Consider the following 24,275-nt stretch of genomic DNA (forward strand, 5'->3'; position numbering starts at 1 on the left):
GTGATGTAGAACGATGGTGTAATATTACGTTACACAAGTCTACGGGATGTACGTCTTTCGAAATTCATTACGGTAGGAAGCCAACCAATCAAATTGCAAGTATGCTAGGTTTAGACTTGGGAGAGTGAAAATCTAAGGATTATTATATCCAACTGGCCAGAGAAAATTTAATCAAAGCAGGAAATACACGCATTCGCTAGCAGAAAAGGGCAAAATTGGACAAATTCAGTTTGGGTGACAAGGTGCTACTCAGAGTTCCATTTCCATCATCTGCAGAGGCGGGAAATATGTATAAATTCTTTGTTTTGTATCAGGGGTATTTCATGTTTGTGAACCATATCGGGAAGTGTGCATATTCCTTAAAAGATCAGGAAGGGAATATTGTTGGTACTTATAACATCAGAAATTTAAAGAGGTACATCATGTGAGATTCACTGAGATTAATAGGATGATTGTCATTTTTGTAAACAACTGGCGTTAAAAAACTAACATCTGTGAATTTGTGCGAGAATCAAGTGTCGTATTGGTGCACTGAATTCCAGCATATGGAAAAATAAGTGCTATATTGTTATGAATTGTATGATAAGGAGAGAATGGGACACTTAAGAGTTATCTATGATGACAATGCGCAAGAAAAGTTCTCATATAAGTGATATTTCATAAAACGTATTGATATATTGTAGAAAGAATGTAGTATATTCATTTAAAGTTATTTGTATGTATTAATTCCAGTGCTATATTGTTGTGAATTGTATGTTAAGGAGAGAACGGGGTACTTAACAGTTATCTATAATGATAATGTGCAAGAAAAGTTCTGATATAAGTGATATTTTATAAAATGTATTGCTGTGTTAAAAGAAGTTGTATACTAATTTTAAAGTGTTTATATGTGCCAATGTTGGTGTTTTATATATATATTTATTATGTTCATATATCAATCAATTCTTTGTTCTTCAATTTATTTATGAGGGGGGCAAATTGTAATGGTTCAAATCCTGTTACAAACATTTTGTATTATTATTATTATTATTATTATTATTATTACTGTAACTATTATTATTGTTTGATTCAATTCTATAATCTGATTTTTCAATGTATTAATTAATTATTGCTTGCTTTATTGTATTTAATTCATTGTGTATATGAATGTGTGTGAATATTAGCATTAAAACCATGTAAAGTGAGATTTACTACCTAATATCATATATGGATATGCTTTGTGAAACCTTTTGACATTGCAACACAGGGTGCAATACTGCTACCGTAACTGTAGAGTCATCGCTCTGTCTTTGTATGCATTTAGCGATGAGCTCATATTCAGGGAAACACCTAGATCACCTTAGGCTATTTCACCATAGTATGTAACATTTGTAGCCAGGTGGGAGTGACATCATTGTTATTTTCGGAGATTACGTAAGTGTGACAGCTAATGGCTATATAAGCTGGTCGCATCTTACAGAGTTAGCAGTCAGATGGATGGAGCCTTGGTCGATGGATGGTCATATGGAGAGTGAGGCCACAGTTGGTCAGTCAGTGAGATGGTGAAGCAGCAGTCACATGGATACTTTGTCATCAGTCACCATACGGATTAAATGTTCGGAGTGTGTTTCGTATATCAGTTCCGTTGAGTCTTTGTCAGTGTGGTGACAGCCGAATATTGAGTCGTCGTAATTCAGACTAACAGTTATCAGTGAATTACTTGTAAAGTTGATTGTCAAGTGTGAATCTAATTTCAAGCCATGCTATATCTCGACAGTGAAACAAAAAGGGTACATCACCAAATGAGGTTTAAGATACCTACAGGTGATACCAACTCAAAGGAATACGTTGTAATAACACTCAAGGTGTTTGAGGTACAGTCAACAGTGAGGGATACATTTTTGGTATAACTTTTAAATGTCCGGTCAAGAAGTTTTCACATTTAATGCCTACAGTTTCCTTCAGTTACAATGTCGGAGTTTTCTATTTTCTTTTGTAGGTCTCGCTAATTAAAGTCAATGTTTAAAGAATATATTTCGTTCATTACCAAATATAATTGATTGTTTCATTTCTATAGTAGATCAGATAACCTCACATTTTAATAGGGAAACCGAACGCCAATCTCCTTTTCCCAGAACCTATATGACATGTTTCCATAGTAAGCTCATTACCCCGCACCCTGGGGATATTCAAGACTCTCATTCTATTATCGCTACATCTATTTGTAGCTGACGCCCATCAACAATTGTATGTCTAAGTAATCAAGTAACAACTAAGTGTGAGTATATAGTCCGACGACTGAGTATTTTATTTCATGAATATTTTAATAATTTCTAATTTTTATTCAGTTTTATATTTTTAAATCAGTGAGTAGTAGTCACAGAGTGGAGAGGAAGACTCCGGAATTCTCTGGGCGAAGCACTGTACACACCCACAAATTCTATAGGTTGATTTAATAAATGTACAAAATTCCTGATGGGCCGAAAATTTAGAAGAAGGAAGGAATAGCAGTGCTAGTAACCTAAGAACACACAAAATAATTTACAACAATTTCAGTTCTGAAAACCTCTAAATTATAAATTTCTTTGAAAATTAATTGTTCATCTTCCCACCAGAGGGGGCACATTAGTAGACATCTGACGATAAGCGTTCAAACTTCTTGCAATACACAGTTTGAAGTACACGATACAGATGGCCTCGTAAAAGGCTCTCAGTTTAAATACACGGAGAGGGTGCACCTCCAGTACAATGATAATAATAGTGGGTTTCTCTGGGACATATTTTCATGGAATGCACATGCCAACATTGAACCTGGCCTAAAATACTGTTTCTGTCCAACAAACAATTTATTTTTAAAGTTCTGGGGCAAGTATTTCCTATTTCTCCAAACAGTCCCTGTGCCCAGCTGATGGAGATGGCTTACAAGTGGTACATATATGAAATAACTGTCAACAAATATATTGTGAGGTAACCACCCATGACTGCAAGTTTTTCACGATGTATACCAAACCATATTTTTTGTAATATTGTCTCTGCCTTCTTGAGATCTGGCACCTTTGTAGGTAACAAGACCCAGGCAGTAATTGGAAACAGAATCACACAACATCAAAAAAAATTTCCCCCAGCGGTGGTGGTGTTGTTTGTTGGGCAGGTATTGGAGAAGGTTGGTTTTAGTTGCTACAAGAGACTCTTAAATGTTTATCTCCTGATGTGGTGCCCAAATATCCTGTTGTCATGATCCACTAATGGTTGATACTTTGCACAGGGATCATATCCTGTTTCTTCTGGCTATGGCAATCCCTCAGAACCACAGCAAATTTAGTGAACATTTTAGGGAATTATGGCTGAACTAAGAGGGCAATGTGCACTAATAAGGGGCTATGGTTGTTTCCTATTGATACCCATACAATAAATTCCTTCATTTCAGAAACTGTGATGCTGACCCAATTCTTTAGACAGGTGGGAACATTATCTCTCTTACTTATAATGAACTACTGGGCATAATGATTACATTCTGTCATCATATGAGAAAGGATAAAATCTGTGAAAAACAAAAGAAAGTAGGCTATTGGAAGAGAATCAGAAGGTGGCACGTGTTTGGGCCCAGATAATTCACAATAATGAAATGGGAGAGGATTTTCAGGTGACAGAATCTCCCTGTAGTCTTCATCATTCGTCTCATCATCATCATTGTGAGATAGGGTGTGATCATCTAATAGGATTATTTATGGGACACTATCATCACTTTCTGTAAAACACAAATCACTCTCAGCAATAAAGTCACTGTCATCATCTAAAGCATCTAAATAATCCAAGAACCTGGTCCAGCTATTGAAAAAACTTAGGCCTACTCATGTCACAGAAACCTAATAACATGAAATATTAAACTATACTTCACTTGAGAACACTGATAAATGTTGAATGCAAGCAAAATATAGCAAAGAATAAACTAATATTAAAATCAAAACTATATAATGAAGGAAAACACGCAACTTATTTTGAAGCTTCCAGAAGATGATACTCAAACACAACACACTTCCACTCACCATGCTGTAAACATACGCAGTTTGCTAATTTCATTTCTTTCAAACAAATACGCTGAGTATCTCTATCTGTTGGGTAAAGTGTAAACCAAATCCAAAAGCTACTATCTCAATCTTTTTATGACATCTGGAAGTCCACTAAGTCACTAATCCCAGCACAGAGCTGATAGATTGGCTCACTCAGCGTATAAGAGTTAGGGACATAATTCCACATACTTGGCACACTTTATCAACTATTTTAGGAATTCTTCTGGGATACATTTCAGGAAAGGACTTCATGCAAAAATTATGTTAATACTTGATGTAAATATTGCTTGTGTAAAACTTTCAACTTTTAAAAAATACAACCACTCTTTATTCCTTTAGGTGCATTACAAAGTACTTTCTCGATAATATGAAAAGTTCACAACAGTAAGATGAAACTGTAAATCAGAAACAATCCCAATAATCACCAACATATAGCTAAAAACTGTACAGAATCTATTAAGTTAATACAGATATATGAGAATTTAACACCAGACAGCTTATTGTTGCTACCCATGCTGCAGAATGGCCAAGAGAGCATAAAATACAGGCTTGAGCATAGTGCCATTTAACAAGTACATTACACTTGCTGAAGGTTCTTACCTTAGATACAACAGGGTCTCTCTTATAAACTCAGACTGAGTGGACAGTGTTTGTACTCTGCACTACGGCAACTGTCTCAGCCCAACTTATGTTGCGTGCGGTCGCCCTGCTTTAAGTGTGTATACAATCTTATATAAAATATTACCTTATAAAAGATGCTGGAATTGTCTTCCTTCATCACCATTACGATTTTTTGCACACCAATAGTTACAGTTATGATTGTTCACATGACCATTAAGATGAAATCAGTCCTCATCCGAAAAGAACACAAGCCGTGGGTCGAATAAACGATCATTCAATGATGCAAGATACCACTCACAATATCTCACTCTTGTGGCTGGATCAGCAAGTTTTAAACAATGGGCCCGCGTAAACCTGTACGGTTTGATGTGTAACAGCTTTGTAGCTCTGTGTGCAGAAGAAACTGAAACCACTACTTGTTGTGCTAATTTATTCAGTGACCGTTCAAGATTTGCATCAATGTCATCTAGCTTTTCCTCTGTTAAAACTGTTCATGTGTGCACATATTTTTTATTGAGCACTAAGCGAGTAGATTAAAATTTATTTACAATTATGTGAATCTGTGCGCATGAAGGTGGCACTTCACCAGCAAAATTGCAAAACAAATGCATCGCGTACCTGTTGAGCCGACTTTTATATAGGAAAATACGCTGTTGCAATGATAACAGTCTCACCATGTTAACAGCTGTGGTTCAGATTGGCTATGGATGCTAGGTCGAACATGTGAACACTCCTTGCAAGGTCAAGAACTATGTGCGTGCTTCCTGTACAGCTGCTTAGGTCTTGGAGAGTAGAAATACAGCTGGACGGTCTGGGTTTATACGAGAGACTCAGAGCATCACAAACTTCCTGCAAGAATTTGGCGAAATATTTCCCTATACCACAAGCACTGGCCCTTCTGGGATGCTATGGTGACATTGGCAATTCATTCACTGACACGCAGTGTTAATGGCAATGTTACATAGCCACAATGTCAGAGGTGAAAAATGTGTTGAGCGAAAAGCATATAGTAGTTGAATTCTAAAATAATCCTGTTCATCAGAAAACACAAACAGTTTGTAGCCACATCAGCCTGCCCTTTGTCTGAGAGGGATGATGCAGTCTTACGAAATACAGTGGGAACTCCTTTCATCCACTGTCAAAGATCCCTGTCCACCACAGGAGGCATTTCAATGTACGTATATGTATGTACGTACCTGAGTCCTGAATTAGTGATCATCAAACTGGAGGAGACCGAAGCAAAATGAAGTGACAAAAAAGGATTCATTTACAATTCCGGTCTTCCACGGATTTCTAATCAAATACATAAAATCACACAGCCTGTCGTCAATGTGTTTAACCCAAGAGATCGCAAACAGAGTTTTCATCCGGGCTCTTAGTAATTATAAACGAGTAATGTCATAGGATTGTGCTTATGGGCTGTCCCAAACCTTCTCCTCAAACTGCTGGCTAGTGGTGGTGGAAGTTTAGCCTAGCAACAATCACGTCAATGGGTGAGTTGGCTATGCGGTTAGGAGCGCATAGGTGTGAGCTCGCATCCGGGAGATAGTGGGTTTGAACCCCACTGTCGGCAGCCCTGAAGATGGTTTTCCGTGGTTTCCCATTTTCACACCAGGCTGTTTAATTAATGCCACGGCCACTTCCTACCCATTCCTAGGCCTTTCCTCTCCCATCGTCACCATAAGACCTCTCTGTGTTGGTACAACGTAAAGGACTAGCAAACAATCAAGTCATCAGTGTGAACGCGCTTTCTGTGAATGCCTGGAATATCTGTCCGTTTGCAAACCTGCACGTTGCTCAGTGAGATGGAGTTTTATCCATGTGCAACCTCTTATGTCACAGATATTATGCAAACATTTATGCTCAGAGCGTAGATATTTCAATAGTGTAGTGCTTTCTGAAATTCTACAAGAACATGGAAGAAGAACATGAAGGCATTCAGAGACTGGACAGTGAAGAACATGAGGAGCAGGAAGAATAGGTAAATGCAAATATGGAATGTTCATTTGGAAGACAGTTATTCGCTGAAAAGACAGGAGAGATGCCAATTTATGGAGTAAATGTGCTTGATGATGATGCCGATGTGTTGGAAGAAGGTAATCACAACTCCCATTCCAAAATTTTTGTTGATTAATAAGCGGAACTAGGTGAACCAGACGAGGAGGTAAATGCAATAAACCATCCGATATATATTGGAAGAGATTGGACAACACACTGGAACATTCCCTCACTGCATAAAAATTTTAGGACTCTTGCTTGCAATATAATACAAAACCATTTACCTCCAGTGAGGAGACAAGCTGTTGAAGCTTGCACTAAACTAGATCAATCAGTCACCACTGATCTGCATTTAGGGCAGTCGCCCAGGTGGCAGATTTGCTATCTGTTGTTTTCCTAGGGTTTTCTAATGATTTCAAGGAAATTGGAAATTTATTGAGTATCTCGCTTGGTAAGTTATTCCAATCCATAACTCCCCTTCCTCTAAATGAATATTTGACCCAATTTGTCCTCTTGAATTCCAACTTTATCTTCATATTGTGATCTTTCCTACTTTTAAAGACACCACTCCAAATTATTTGTCTACTGATGTCATTCCATGCCATCTCGGAACATACCACTTAGTCGAGCTGCTCGTCTTCTTTCTCCCAAGTCTTCCCGGACCAAACTTTGCAACATTTTTGTAACGCTACTCTTTTGTCGGAAATCACCCAGAGCAAATCGAGCTGCTTTTCTTTGGATTTTTCCAGTTCTTGAATCAAGTAATACTGCTGAGGGTCCCATACACTGGAACCATACTCTATTTGGGGTTTTAGCAGAGACTTTACATCCTTACTACACATTTATTGAACATTACCAAGGGAGATGTTCAGTAAATTTCCAATTTCTTTGAAATCATTTAGGAAAAGGCTAGGAAAACAACAGACAGGGAATCTGCTACCTGGGCGACTGCCCTAAATGCAGATCAGTATTGACATTGATTTTTAAATAGCCACATACCCATGTGCAGAGATCTCTACCCTTTATTTACAATACCATTTATGTGATTACCCCAATGAAGATCTTTCCTTGTATTAACACCTAGGTACTTAGTGTGATCCCCATAAGGAACTTTCACCCTATCAATGCAGTAATTAGATGTGTTGAAGCTTTTTTCCACTGACGATATGGTGAGTGAGACAACGAAATTTACAAACACATGGATAAAGAAAAATCAAAGTAATTACTTGTGGGAAAGAGACAATGTGAACATGACTGCAAAAATTAAAGCTGTCTTTGGTCTTTTGTATATGTCAGATATTTGGAAAGCTTTCCACCTGAACTTGGGCATCAGATAGCAATGGAGTGGAATTCTTTCAAAATTGTATGGCTCTCAAGTGTTTCAACTTCCTACTGCGAGGTCTAAGATTTGATTATATAAATGGCAGAGAGGAAAGAAAATCGCTTGATGAACTTGTGCCATTCCAAGAAGTGCTCAAGAAATGTGCAGAAAACTGCCAGTGTAATAATGTAATTAGTGAGCACTGCACTGTGGACAAAATGTTGCAACCATTTTGTGGAAAATGTGGTTTCTGACAGTATATTAAGAGTTAGCAGGCAAATTATTTAATAAAGATATTTGTATTGACCTGTGCAAATACGTACTACACTCTAAACATGGAGATGTACATGGGTAAGCAACCAGCAGGACCCTACTCTATTTGCAGTTCTTCATAAGGTGTGGTAGAGGGACTGGTGCAATCAATATCAGGCAGAGGTCGCAATGTGACTGTAGACAATTGGTACTATTCATATCCTTTGGTAATGGATATGTGAGAAAACCGCAGTTTAAAAATTGTTGGCACTGTAGAATGATTCAAGGTTATAAACTTCATTATTGGTTCCATATTGAATTAAGATTACATAGAAAATATTTATTATATTACAAGAATGTCGTATAGTTTTATCGACATTGAACTTTTGTATTAGATATATTGGACATCAAGCAAGAAAGATACCCTCTGCGCCAATGTTGAACTTTTTATTTCTCCAGCTGAAGACGCACTCAGAATTCTAGAACTCAATAGAAGCATTTGGACCTTCATTCAACCGGCATATTACGTTTTTAAAGTGCAATTTTAGAGTATTCGCCAACAAGGGCTTATTTTATTCATTATTGTAATAATAGTGTGATAAATATTCTTAGTCTAATTGTATGTGACATAAATTCCAAAATTTTATTTGTTAATGATAAGCACAACATTATTTCATCTATAACAGTCTATAATTCCACCATTTTATATGTACATCATTGCATCACATACTCAGTTCATTCTTTTAAATTTCATTTCCACCATGTAATTCTGTCTTATGACTTCGGCATATCCATTAGTATCTTAGTTAGGCTGATGGTGACCCATACAGGGTCGAAACTAGTACCTTGTTAATATATTGTAATGTATTTATAAACATTGCAATTACTGTACAGTATTGAGTAGGTGAATTAAACTTTGTATTTTATTTTAAATGTAACTGTAGAATGATCAAAAGAGAAGTACCACCTTTGTTCATTCAATCTAAGAATTGGTCAATAACAAGTTCTAAATTTGGATGTATAACAGTCACCTAAATTCTATTAAAAAACAAAGTGGTTTTGCTACTATCATCTATGCGTACCAGTGATGACTTAGACCCAGACACTGCAGATGCAGCCAGGCTGAGTGGTTCAGACAGCTGTAGCGTAGGCTTTCTGACCCCAGCTTGGGGGGCTCAATCCTCAGTCCGGTGATATTTGAAGGTGCTCGGATATGTCTGCCTCATGTTGGTAGATTTACTGGCAAGTAAAAGAACTCCTATGGGACGAAATTCCGGCACCTCAGTACCTCCGAAAACCGTCAAAGTGGTCAGCGGGATGTAAAAGAAATAACATTATTATCTGGAGATGCGGTGAAACCTGATATTTTAACATTTTACAATGGAATGAAAGGAGGTCTAGGTACAGGCTACAATTACCATTGCAAGCACAAACAACTGATAGTTGTTGACTATTAAGGTCTTTGAATGTGGGTGGAAGTTTCATCATTCTGAAGAATAATGTGAATTATACAGGATTGCTCAGGAGACTATTTTTTAAATCTCCAGCACACGAACCGTGTAGTGTACATGAAGCTATGACTGATGCACGGAAATTTGCCAAGAACACTGCACTGCAAACAAGAATCCAGGAGATTATTGGTGTAACATCCTCATCCTGTTGTTCACAATGGCATGGAAAGATGTTTCAAATGTGATTCGAAGAACAGGCCCTCAAAAACCAGGCATGCTACTTAAGGTTATTTCATCTGCAAAGAGCACACTGTGCCTACATATCAAGACTGCAAAAAATGAGCAGGTGACCAAACTCGATGATGGGGAGTAGAAGACGAGTGTGATGAATAAGTCTTGTCTTAGACTGAATACTTTCCATCGAGTTAAATAATTATGGTGGGCACTAAGAAACAAAATTAACAAACATGGTACCGGTAGTTACTGAACACATAAACATCCGTTTCTTATGATATTTACTGTTTTCAGTGAAGGTATCTTATCCCATAGTTACATCAAGCATTTATACAGTAGGCAATTACTGTGTTGCATTTGTATTTTAATTATGTCTTACTACTTCTGTAAAATATGCATTAGTATTACAAAAATTCTTGTTGCCACTAGAATAAATTTTAACAACTCTACGTTTCATTTCTGAAAATGGTAAAAAAAAAAAGATTTGTTTAATGAAGAAGTATGATGCCTATCAGTATTTATCTGTTACTGTAATACTCCATCTATAAGAAATATCAACTGTGACACAAATATATCATATCTGTCTTTATCTTGATTATGGAAGTAAACTCTGTAAGCGACCTCTGATGTTCAAACATTCTATGCGTCCTCTCATGGGTCACTGGTCACTGATGCAAGGAATTTGAAGGCAGTATTACACAATCAAACTCATATAATCACAAAAGCTCTACTGTACATCTGACATTGAATTTCAGTGCCTGGAAGAATAGTAAAGACATACAAAATCATCCTCAGGAATGAACAGACATATGTCTTCTGAGATTTGACCGTTGAGTGAATGACTTAGAGCATATCACACAAGCATGAGGCTTTTGCCCGGTATGTAATAATATATGCCGTTTCAATTCAGAGTTGTATGAAAACGTTCTGAGGCATGTATTACAAGTGTACCGTTTCACACCCATGTGTGACATTACATGCACGTACAAGTCGGACCGATATGCAAATGTCTTCTGACATTTATCACAAGAGAAGGGACGATCACCCGTATGGACAACCTGATGCCTCAGCAGAGTTGAAGGAAAAGGAAATGATCTGTTGCAAATAGGGCATATGTTTTTCCTCCCTGTGTCGACTTCTGTCTCACTTCGGTTTTCCTTCTTCTCAACCTGCCAAAAAAAAAAAACAAATCAATGTGTAATTTTGAATATAACCACAACAAGAAGTTTAGAGGATGTGGGTATTGCTGAAGAATATTAGAATCCACCTGAAAACAGACAAAAATGAACAAAGTGTAATTTTTCAGACCTCACCAAATTTGAATCACATATCTTTCATTGAAATTCTTAGAAATGCATTCTTTCTCTTTGCATACCTGTCAATCTTCAAAACGAGAAATCCAGAAAAACCTAAAATGGAAAAATCTTAACAACATGTGCATGCGTCACCAAGTCTTGAGACAGTGAAAAAGGATGGCAAGTGGAAATTACAAACAATACTACTAATACACGTCAAATACATGTTATCACCACCTCTGAAATTAAATACTTACACTACGTTACATCTTGATGAGTGCTCATATGTTTTCACTTAACAGTTCACGCAGTACACAAACAGTGCTACCGGGCGAGTTGGCCGTGCGCGTAGAGGCGCGCGGCTGTGAGCTTGCATCCGGGATATAGTAGGTTCGAATCCCACTATCGGCAGCCCTGAAGATGGTTTTCCGTGGTTTTCCATTTTCACACCAGGCAAATGCTGGGGCTGTACCTTAATTAAGGCCACGGCCGCTTCTTTCCAACTCCTAGGCCTTTCCTATCCCATCGTCGCCATAAGACCTAACTGTGTCGGTGCGACGTAAAGCCCCTAGCAATAATAATAATAAACAAACAGTGCTTTTCTGCACTTTAAATTTTCGGGTCACAATATGAATATCATTAAAATTAAACTAAACATGAATACTTATTTACAAAATTCTGTCAAGTTCACAGTATGCAGGCTATTATCCATCACAGGTTGGAGAGGACAGACGGAGATGTGTTGCTTTCTTTGCTTTCTTCAGAAATTTTGGAGGAAAACTACTCAAGTAACATGGACCAGTACTTCTGGTTTTCAAAATAGAAATAGAATCCAGAATTTTATTTGACATTAAGGACGTAAACTGATTTTAGCTCTTTTTCACCAAGCTGAACACATGTTCACACTCAGCACTGCTGTGCGGGAGAATCAGAATGACCAGAATTTAGGGCAGTCATCCTTGTATTTCCTTAAACGATTTCAAAGAAGTTGGAAATTTATCGAATTGGTGTAGATACAGTAGGGGGCACCCTTGGTAAATTATTTGAGACTGTAATTCTTCTTCCTATAAATCAATACTTGTTTTAGAAATACATTTATTTGAATGACCTTTATATTACCATATGCTTTTAAATACAACAGCCTACTTTGTTCAAGAAATTTATTGGAAACATAACCTTGTCACGAATTTCAATTACACTATGTGATCAAAAGTATCCGGACACCTCCAAAAACATATGTTTTTCATCTTAGGTGCATAGTGCTGCCGCCTACTACCAGGTACTCCATATCGGCGACCTCAGTAGTCTTTAGGTATCGTGAGAGAGCAGAATGGGGTGCTCCGCGAAACTCACAGACTTCAAACGTGGTCAGATGATTGGCTGTCACTTGTGTCAGAAGTCTGTACGTGAAATTTCCACACTCCTAAAGATCCGTATGTCCATTGTTTCTGATGTGATAGTGAAGTGGAAACGTGAAGGGACACGTACAGCATGAAAGTGTACAGGCCGCCCTCGTCTGTTGACTGACAGAGACCGCCGACAGTTGAAGAGGGTCGTAAAGTGTAATAGGCAGGCATCTATCCAGACCATGACACAGGAATTCCAAACTGCATCAGGATCCACTCCAAGTACTATGACAGTTTGGTGGGAGGTGAGAAACTTGGATTACATGGTCGAGCGGCTGCCCATAAGCCACATATCATGCAGGTCAATGCCAAACGACACCTCACTTGGTGTAAGGAGCGTCAATATTGGGCGATTGAACAGTAGAAAAACATTGTGTGGAGTGACAAATCATGGTACACAATGTGGCGATCCGATGGCAGGGTACGGGTATGGCATCTGCTTTTCATGGAGGGGGTTTGCCCGCTTGTTGTTTTGCATGGCACTATCACAGCACAGGCCTACATTGATGTTTTAAGCACCTTCTTGCCTCCCACTGTTGAAGAGCACTTCGGGGACGGCAATTGAATCTTTCAACATGATTGAGCACCTGTTCATAATGCACGGCCTGTGGCGGAGTGGTTACACGACAATAACATCTTTTTCATGGACTGGCCTGCACAGAGTCATGACTTGAATCCTATAGAACACCTTTGGGATGTTTTGAAAGCCGACTTCGTGCCAGGCCTCACCGACCGACATTGCTACCTCTCCTCAGTGCGGCGCTCCGTGAAGAATGGGCTGCCATTCCCCAAGCAACCTTCCAGCACCTGATTGAACGTATGCCTGCGAGAGTAGAAGCTGTCATCAAGGCTAAGGGAGGGCCAAAACCATATTGAATTCCAGCATTACCGATGGAGGACGCCACAAATTTGTACGTCATATTCAGCCAGGTGTCCGGAAACTTTTGATCACATAGTGTATCTCATAACAATGATTCCTATAATGACTCACCAAACTGCTATACTACATCTCTTTCACTTCAGATAATGAACAGGAGAATCTATTTGAAGTTCTCTGGTGGCATATGCATTATCGTACAAAGCCTTTAACACCCAAATTGTTAGCAACCTAAATACGTACTGTAACAGTATATCAGTTGATAAATTGTCCCTCTAATTTTAACAATTCACAGATAAAATAAATAGCTTTATCACTTTTTATAACCTCAAAAGGAATAGTAATTGAGAAATGCACTAGGATGGGCATCAACACAGACACTCGGCCTTATCCGAAAAAAATAGCTCATGAAGTATATGGAAAATCCTCTCTCCTCAAATGTTTTTGTTACGGAGTTATCCGTGGTAGTTCGAGGTGAAAGAAGGTGCGGGCGGGAATAGGTCTCAACTTACGAAAATTAAGTTAATTTAAAACTTTAACAAAGGTTATATTTTCTTTTCAAAATCAACAAATGACAACAAATAACAAAGATGTAACAGGTACCAAGTAGCAGGTTAACAATTTAAGAATTTACAGAGCCCCAAGATTAATTTCTGAGCTCTCAGCTCACCACCACAATAGCTAAAGGGCAGAAAAACCCCTAAGTACGAGGAGCATTTGCTCCTAATTACCAAGTTAAGAGGAAAAGAGCAGACCCGCTCTCAATTTTACAAGCCTATCAAAGGCTACAACAACCTTCATTCCTAACTGCCCTTAAGGCACACATACAGTGAAACGGGGGTATCTTGTACCCAACCTACAGGGCCTTCACATGAAGAAAACAAACACTGGGTTAATTAAATGGCCCAACAAACCAACTTGACTGGAGGCGTATCTTGCACTCCTACATGAAACTTCTTAAAACCTAGGTGGCACTCGGCCAGTTATACAGGGGCTAATCCCATACTATGGAGGTGACACGATAAGAAAACTTTATTACATTACGAAGAGAAGAAAAACGGTTATGAAAACGTAGTCACCTCAAAACAATATGAGTGGGAGCTCGAGAGGGTTAGGCACTCTCTATCCCAATTTGTAGTTAAGGAGACGAAATTTTACCAAATGTCTATTACATTTTAAAGATAGGTTACGTGAGAAAAGTTTTGAACCTGCCCCGAGGGTTAAACTGCTGAGCTAGCAAAAAATAAAGTTATTAAACGGCCATTACCTTGTGGATGAACTGCTGCCCGAAGAAAGAGGCGCTTCCCGCCCCCCGCTATCTATGTTCACACACTGCGAAAGATGTTACGGAAGTGGCCCCGAGAGAAGAAAATCAGCAGTTTATATACCATCGTGGAACATTCCAGACCTTTCATGAATGATAACAACCCGCCCATAAACTTTTATTGGTCGGCTAAAGATTACAAGTCAAAACTGACAAAGACATCTAGGGTTGGTAGAAAATTAATTACAGAAATTACTCATTGGTCAAATTCAAAACTGGCGGAAAGAGAAGGGTTATACTGGCAACCCAAAAAATGAATGAAAGAAATTTAACAAAGAACAAACTTATGAATACCTAATTTCTTCAAAAAAACAGTTCCTTCACTTCGCACTAGGGTGCACAGTTATAGTTCTTAAGTAGTGCCATCTAGAAGAGAATGTCCACACTTCTTGCTACAGAGCAAACAAATACAAATCGAAATAGACATAGTTCAAAACACTTCAAAATTTACAGTAGAGACATTTTCCGTGAAACCTTTGATTTAATACAAATTTTAAAGTTCAGAGTTTCTCCTGTAGAGAGGTTTCAACTGGCGCAATATTTGAATTAGCGGCGTGGAGGTGTACCGCCCGGTACAGTTTTAATGCACCCTAATAAATTATCTGTAACTACGAAATCATCACAATGCATTAAATACACTTGATCTGAATGTGAGTGCATCTGCTGCAATATGAATTACATCCAGACACGTTACGATCGACACATCCTAATATATCATAATAGTTTTAAAATCAGATTTCAATAAATATATCACTATACTAATGTTTCCCAATCAAACCAAATGAACAGAAAGAACTAAACTGATACTTCGTCATGCTCATGTTTACATTTGAACTACCAATTTGAACAAGCCGATCGCGTTGGCATTTTAGCTAATATCGATAGCTGTATTAAGGTCTAATAAATTGTAGTTTGTCTTGGTCATTGCCTACGAGATATTGCAGGCCGAGAAATACAGCGCATTACACTCGGCCTAGAGATACTTCTGACTAGTGCCACTAGAGCTCTCCTTACTGAGCCGTCTCACCCGCTCATTGCAACAGGTTCGTATATAAAAATTCATTGAAACTAGTAACTTCAGAAGACACCAAACATAGATCAGATAAAAATAGACCACGAGCAATTGTATGACATACTTTCTACAATGTATTTCTTACAGTATGCTAAAACAAAATAAGTAATTCATGAACACTTTGTGATAAATTAAGACAAATATTTCAGAAGCATTAGTGTTCACAAGGACCACTTCATTTCATCTCATAGAAATATTATCTATCTTCTATGACTTAACGATACATAATATTAGATTACCTGAATTTCAGGAAGTTATCACAATTTCCCACCTGTTGCCATTTGTTCATGGATGCAGTATTTTTGTATCTGTCTCTTGGCACAGGCCAGAGCAAAGTGTAGCTTCCACGGAAGTTCCAGTCTCATCCATGGCTGTGACAATATGGAAGCTGCTGGGGTATGGGTGGTGCTGAGTAATGACATTTTGAGCACAACTAGTATCTGAGTGTTATAAAAAGGTGCTCTCATAGGATCAGTTGTGCTGCAGTGGCAAACTACCTCACGCCTCCCCCATCTTGCCTAGTAGCCTCATTTTGGTGCTGCCATTGGTTTTTGCAGTTTCCCTATAACTGCATAGCCTTTGGTGGTGCTATTTGAGGATCTAACCAGCCTCTGGGCTGATGACCTAATAGACCACAATTTCAACACTTTGGGTTTGGGGGTTTTGTTCTGAAATTCTTGAAGACATCCTGACAGATACCCTAAAACATTTTTTTCTAATTTCATTACCTGTATCTTACTTCTCAATTTCAAGATTGTTTTCCTTAATCTGGTATTTGATTTTCTCATGAATTTATATGCAACAGAGCTACTCATAGTCTTTCCTCGATACAGAAACTGGACTTTTACTTCTTTTTCATCTTTAATACCAATTTTAGGTTTCCTATGGGAATCAACATCTACATCATGTTCATCTTTATCCGAATCGGAAATGTTACTAAATTTTGATGGCAATACGTCAATTCTAGGAGCTAGATCCTCCCTGCGTTTGACACTTTTATGTAGTGACAAGATACACACTAAAAACAGAAGGAATTTTGTTGGGAATAATTTGTTTCATAGATGTGTTTACATTGAAATCTGATGACTTAAAATACAAGCTACACACCCGGGAAGAACTGTTAGGTAGCCGAGGAGATCCTACTTTATTTTACACCTTGCCTCGAAATAGCTTGCCTCCGTTTCTCTCTAAAGCCACACTTCGAAGGGAAACTATACACGCCACTCTCTCTAAAGCCGCACTTTGAAGAGAAACTATAAAACGCCACATTTTCTTGCTTTTTAGCAGTATCCAAAGTACATAGAGGTACACAACTGTTTACCATCTGCTCAACCTCACAGACATTAACTGACAGAATGAATACTCACAAAAAATTGCAAAAAATCAACACAGTATTACAATTACTCCGCACATCTCTGTGTTAAAAGTCCGCCAAGAACTGAACAGAATCCTGACATCTAGCGGCCAAACCGTGAGCCCAGTCGGACCGTCCTTTCAGCGGCAAACTAGTATCTATGTCCGAGCCTTGTATATCTTGTAGGCAACGTCCTGGCTGAGATAGAATAGATGGCAAAAGCATGGTGATAATCGATAATGAGATTATCGATACATTTACCGGTCGAACTTCAAACACTGTACCTTGTATTACCAGCTACTATCAAAAGAGAAACAAATCTAATTTGACCGCAGAAAGCGAAAACAAGCGCGGATATTAAATATCCATACATTTTATGGAAAAACTGAAAAAATTGGCAGGTATGTCTTTGTCATCAGTGCTTGGATTGATCCCCAATCCATCCCGCCTTGCTCTATCCCATGTCCCTCTTCCAATATACCTTGATCCCATGCTACCCTTGTACCAACCTTCCCACTATGTACTCAGCTTGCCAGTCTCTTGTAGCAAACCGGGCCTGCTTTTCATGCTTGCCTATGTCAACGCACATATCACCTCACCACAATATCGCTCTCCGGCCTTCTGAGTAGATACTGCAAATGATGAATTATTCACCTGGTTCATCAGGTTTGAAGCAGTTCTCCACATCAGCCTAACCTGCAGAACTATCACATCCTTCACCAATCCTAATCTGATTCCTCAATATCCTTCGGCCATATTTATCCCTTATGCCTTCCTCCAAAACTAAACGAACAAGCACTGAATGTCACACAGAATATAATTTTAACAATGAATTTTAATAATCTGGCATTATTGACATCTAGTGGTGATCTTGATTAATTAATTTCATTATGTTCTGTATTGATATCTACCATATATCATAGAAGGAAAAGAAAGATCCACCTGATCAATACTTATTTATTAAATTTCTTAATAACAGAATCTGTTTCGACTCCTCACAAAGTCATCTTCAGCTGTCTTATACATTTACATTAGATTACAGGTAAGACAGCTGAAGATGACTTTGTGAGGAGTCTAAACAGGTTCTGTTATTAAGAAATTTAATAAATAAGTATTGATTAGGTGGATCTTTCTTTTCTTTCTATGATATCTAGTGGTGAAACGCTGGACTAACTACTTAGTAATACTGCAGCCTATCCATAGGTACCACTTTCCTGTTTGAGGTTGCAACCTAGGACCTTGTGTTGGAACATTGCTTTTAAGGAGGAATTATGATTATAATGATTAGGAGTTGGCACCTCCTGTAATTTCTCTGGTTAGGACTGCATCAATTGTTCTCTTCAATCAAAGGCCAGTCTCCTAATATAAAAGGGACTCAGAGATGTCTGCTAGGTTTGGCTTGTCTTGATCATTGGCTGAGGTTCGATGTTGCTTAAGGCAACTGGCGTGCTGGGGCAACCAATAAGGTAGGCTATTACTTTGTAAACAAGCGACTAGAAACACTGAGTGGCCACGGGAGAAAAGAACATGTTTTTAGGATGTAAACTTTTGGGTAGTCCCATTACCTGGTCTGTTTTAATGTAGGGATTCTGTTAACTTAATTCCTTCTGTATTACATACCTTTTCTAGTTCCTTTGAGCAACAAAAAAGGCCACCCCAATGGGTATAATATTTTAAAAGGAAGTATGGGGGTGACTCTTATTTCCCTTCTTTCAATCTTACAATGCTGAAACCTACCAAGCAATCCCATGACATCGACTCTCACCCATTGTTTCAAGTGGCCTTGAAAGGTCATCCGTGATTGGAGAAACTAACTAGACAAGAATGTTATTAGGGTGGGCATTGGATTGAAAGCAGAGAAAATCAATGGCCTTGCTTTTGCAGATGATATAGTCCAAATGGAAGATAACTTCAACACTCCCACCTCCAGGCTGAAACATTATAAGAAATAGCTGAAGCTGTTTGTCTCCAAATTTTCCTTTCAAAAACTGAAGTACTGATGTCTGACCATTGACACATTTGAATAAGAGAGAGAATTTCCTTTCATGCTTTAGGGAACATCAGGCTAAATGGATGAAAACTACTTTTCACCTCTGTAAACACACTTCACAGTCTAGAGTAATCTCTTGGCCATCCAAAAACAAGCACTGCATTATAGTAATAGGTCCTGAAGCCCTACATTCAATCAGTTCTTGGCCCTCATCAAATTAAAATACTAATGGCAAATATTTCCTGACGTCAAAGGCAGAGCTGTACTCTAAATCTGAAAAGCTCTCAAATGTTATGTGGAAGTCATCTCTCTCAAATCCAGACTTGAAAATGTATCACTCCATAAAGAACTACATTGAAAGAGGATATGACTCTGAGGTACTGGTTCAAAATAAAAGTAATTTTGCGACATTGGCCTATAGCATAAATGATCTTCCAGAAAGAGTGAGAAGACAACCTGGTGCAAAGTGAACCAAAGAACTGCAGGCTATGTCAAGATGGACAAATGTTAAGCATGGTCCTAAGTGCCCAAAATGACAGGTTAAAAAACAAAAACAATCATATGCACTTAGCTACTGTGTAGCAGACATTTTCATTTCAAGCCAGTTAATACTGCCTGCAAGTCAGTTGCCAAGTTTCAATTTACTCTATGAGATGACAGATCTAAGGCTGAGATTTAATTCATTCTGTTGAGTAAACATCAAATGTGTCACCACAGATTCTTTACTTGACTATATAGTAAGAGAAGGAATGTCAAACTGGACTTTCTCTCTGCCCTTCAGAAGTCCAAACACCGATGCCTAGTTTGTACCTGTTACAGTAACACCTAGCTTTTTTCATTTCAAATCATCCTGACTTTTTATCTAATACTTCAGAATTAGGCAGGATCCTTCTTGCCTGGCATCTACATACTGGAAAGGTCCATTCCAGGTGCAATCTGGCAAAAAAAAACAACACACACACTCTCTCTCTCTCTCTCTCTCTCTCTCTCTCTCTCAATCTCTCTGTCTACTTACACCATACTAAAAAATGGATGTACAAGATGTCTCTTTTCTCGCACTTCTGTTTGTTGAGGTGACATCATGAAAGCTTGAGTTTCAATTGGATAAAACAGTGTTTAAATTCTTTGAACTTTCAGTTCAATGGTTTCACATTGAACAGTGGGTCGTGTTAATTTTTAGTGATTCCAATTTTCTATTTCACACTGTTTGCTATAATAATGTAGCATATCCATGGATACCTTCAACATTTTTTACATTGTTTTCTTTATACACAACTATACAGAATTTCCTTTCCACTGCAATAATATATTTGTTCAACTCACATTTTACTAAGGTAATACTTTGCATATATGCTCAATTCTGCATCTAATCAAGATTATCAATGATTTTAAAGTGCGTCTACGCTTCGCAGTGATAAGAAGAATATCATAAGACTTCTTCTCCTCTACCACAACAACACAATGCATATATGCCTACTTCAACATCTCATCAAGACTGTGAATTTTGAATTGTATCTTCGTTCTTGAATACTACGAAGAATATTTTAAGACTTCTTCTCCTCATATATTCCTATAGCTAAGTGAACTAATTTCTTACAATAAATGTGTTTTCAGGAAATTCTATAACAATTTTTCATAGTGTCGAACTTATATGTTTTAAGACCATCTTCAAAAGAACTGTGTTTCAAATACTTCGTTCTACACGCAATATGGCTGAAGATGATCTTTAACTAGGTTGAAACTAGTCCCATTATATGTTTATTTTAAAAGCACTATTTAATTTGTATTGTAAAGGTGGAATAACTCAATTAATATTTTATTTGGTTTAATCAAAGTTCAATATGGACCCATAAAATGAAATTCATTTCTCTATACAATAATGAAGGGCGAGTGATCCAATAAATTTCAGCTCGGTGCGAACATTATAAAAGTTTCCTTGCAGCCAACTATATAAAGAGAGTGCTTACTAGTAATTCATCTGATAATGTGAATTTGTAATCAAGAGATGGGGGAATATGCAAATCATACTGAGTAACACTGTACTGGTAAATTATTTGTTCATAGATAATAGTAGAAAAATTGCTTTCAGACAGAAATGTTACTTGCAATTTACTCTTTTCTGGAGACAATGATGTAGGGCATTATAATGTTTCAGAATACAGTTTAAAAATTCCATTACAGAACCAGAAGATACTGATAAAGAGATGAACGCTGTATCAGTCAACTACTCATCACATCTTTACAAGTTCCTCGTGCTGATGTCATTGACAATGTGGACCTCCCATCTTGTGTGTCTGACTCATTTTATTAAACTACCTTTATGTGGCATCGAGCTTTTATAGCCTATGCATATAATTTATCACATGTGCAATAATTTCAAATGTTGGGTCATCAACATCACCGCAATCAATTTATTTTATAAGCCACATTGAATTAAATCCGTGCAGTCCACGGACATACTGATACAGTTAAAACAATGCATGATGTGATCTACGTTACACCCAAGTGCAGATTAATTTTAGGATCTTTTTACATGTTACCAAAGGTTTTATGACAAGATGTCAACATGCCACGTTCCACCAAGGATGCAAAGACTTTTATCAAATATTTGAATTTTGTTCTTACTACATTTTTTAATGAGTCCTGCTCCTATTTGACTGAAGATGTCCCAAAAGTGGGACAAAATATGTCTCATTATTGTAGATTAAAGTAGTCTTAAGAATAATGACAATTCACAGTATTGTAAAGATGGGATATTTGATATAAGGATTCACAAGTTGGCAAAACTAGCCGATTACAAAATCAGGGGAAGATAAGCTAACTGCGTGACAGTTCTGATCAGCAGGGTGCCTATCCAACAGCATGAGAAGATTATGATACATTTCTAAACAACAAATTTATATTTTACTTATTTAAGGAGTACGTCATTATGTAGGATAAATTTCTTGTAAATAAAACACAATTTTTTTTTGCTAGTTGCTTTACGTCGCACTGACACAGATAGGTCTTATGGCGACGATGGGACAGGGAAGGGCTAGGAGTGGGAAGGAAGCAACCGCGGCCTTAATTAAGGTACAGCCCCAGCATTTGTCTGGTGTGAAAATGGGAAACCACGGGAAACCATTTTCAGGGCTGCCGACAGTGGGGTTCGAACCTACTATCTCCCGAATAGTGGATACTGGCCGCACTTAAAACACAAATTAAGGTCCATTTCCTGAGTAATATTGCCATGGAGTGAGATATTATTATCATATAGCATGTAATGCAGATGTTGAGTGCTGCATGGATATCACTGAAAGAAAAATAACTGCAAACTGCTTTAGAAAAGCTCGAGTGGCTTATGTACAAGACAACATCACAGAAAGTAAAGTGTTTGAAGATGCATAAACAGAGAAAAACAGGAACTGTTTGTGTGAAAAGTTGGATGTGCCGAGAAGTGTGAATCTTGCTAAAGAGATCTGCATCTGTGTTAGTGCAAAAAGAAATCACTGATGATGAAATTGTGACAGACAATATGAGTGATACAAATCCATGTGATGATGAGGTGGAAAAGGAAGATGTGCCTCAAAGTGATCAACAGAGTTCGACTCTTATGCAAGTAACAACCATTGCACGTAGTCGTCAAGAATTTCTTCTGTTACAAAGTGATGTGCCAGAATCTGTCTTCAATTCACGTGCAGTGGTTGGTGACTATCTTCAATATTCTTTTCTATCTGGGAGTGTTCAGAAGAAAAATGTCCGACTCACTGGCTGAATGGTCAGCGTTAAAACCCTCGGTTCAGAGGGTCCCGAGTTCGATTCTTCTGGCTTGGCGACTAGGTGTTTGTGTTTGTCCTAACTCTCTCCTCTTCATACAACACGCCACACTACCAACGACTGCATGAACATACAATAGAGATTACATCCTTCCACACAGGGTTGGCAACAGGAAGGGCATCCGGCCATAAAACAGGTCCAAATCCACATGCGACACAGTTTGTACCTCCGACCCCACACATGAGAAAAGTGGTAAAAGAATGTTCAGAAAAAATATCACATAATAATTCGGGTGTGATAAATATTTTGCCCAGTCACGTGGTTTTAGGAAAGTGCTGCTGTAGCCAAAGTTCAAAACTGATATACACACACAAAGGAAAGTGATCTCGGATCCTGTGATGGAATAAGTCGTCATACATATTGCCAAAAGACATTTACAATGTGATGGTCACTTAGGAAGCCATGTGGCTATGATGATTTATTCTGTCATTACCGCTTGAAATGTTAACCTACAGAAGATGAACAGTGGAATACTTTGCAGATTAGAGTACGTGCAGCAGAGAAGAGGAACTTACCTCTGATTCATCTTGCTGCTCTTCTGATGGGGACACATCACCCTCCACTTTTATTTCAAGCAGGGATACGATAGCAGGTTCCACATTAATAAGGGCCTTCGTATCTTCTTCCTAACGGAACGAAAGACAAAGATCAGTTCATTTTTATAACACATTATCACACTAGAATATTTTACACAGAGACTGAAACCAAAAGTACAGAAAGAATATTTAATATTTAGATTGATGCTTTCATGACATGTAATTGTAGACATGATAATGAACTTTAGGGTTTCTGCCATGTCAAGAAAATGAGATGAAGTTCTTTACATATCCCAGAGAACTCTGTTCCACATCTCAAAAGAAAATTTTCATTTGAAGTGCCACTGCTCTGCTTGAAATGAGCTGCTCTGAAGAATGTGGAGTGTTAGGAAAATTATTGAAGATGGAGCCCCATGTGGTGACAAATGGACATTTCCGACATAATTTTCTGTAGCTATGGTGGCTTGAACTACCAGCACTGTGTTCAGAGACAATGCTACTGGGGAGAGCATGGCACAAAAAATGCTTCCTAAATGCAATCTTTCTTGCTAACGTTTAATGTGAACAACTGATGACAATGTTTGTTGTTTGAAGGGGCCTAACAGCTAGGTCACTGGCTCCTCGTATTAGTACTAATCACTGGTAAAGCAGAACCATAGTGTTCCTCCTATAGTGGTAC

The 24,275-nt window shown here is 38.0% G+C and overlaps 1 protein-coding gene across 1 annotated transcript in view; it reads right to left on the reverse strand.

The window, feature by feature from the left end:
* Positions 1-24,275, reverse strand: part of LOC136883299 (sialin) — a 181,498-nt gene that overhangs the window by 132,718 nt on the left and 24,505 nt on the right. Inside the window, exons 3-4 of the mRNA XM_067155545.2 lie at positions 23,576-23,686; positions 9,324-11,095 (exon numbers count right to left, since the gene is read on the reverse strand). The gene's annotated coding sequence lies outside the window, so the exon portion shown is untranslated. The remainder of the gene's footprint in view (positions 1-9,323; positions 11,096-23,575; positions 23,687-24,275) is intronic.

Source organism: Anabrus simplex, chromosome 1 (assembly GCF_040414725.1).
Source record: "Anabrus simplex isolate iqAnaSimp1 chromosome 1, ASM4041472v1, whole genome shotgun sequence".
NCBI lineage: Eukaryota > Metazoa > Arthropoda > Insecta > Orthoptera > Tettigoniidae > Anabrus > Anabrus simplex.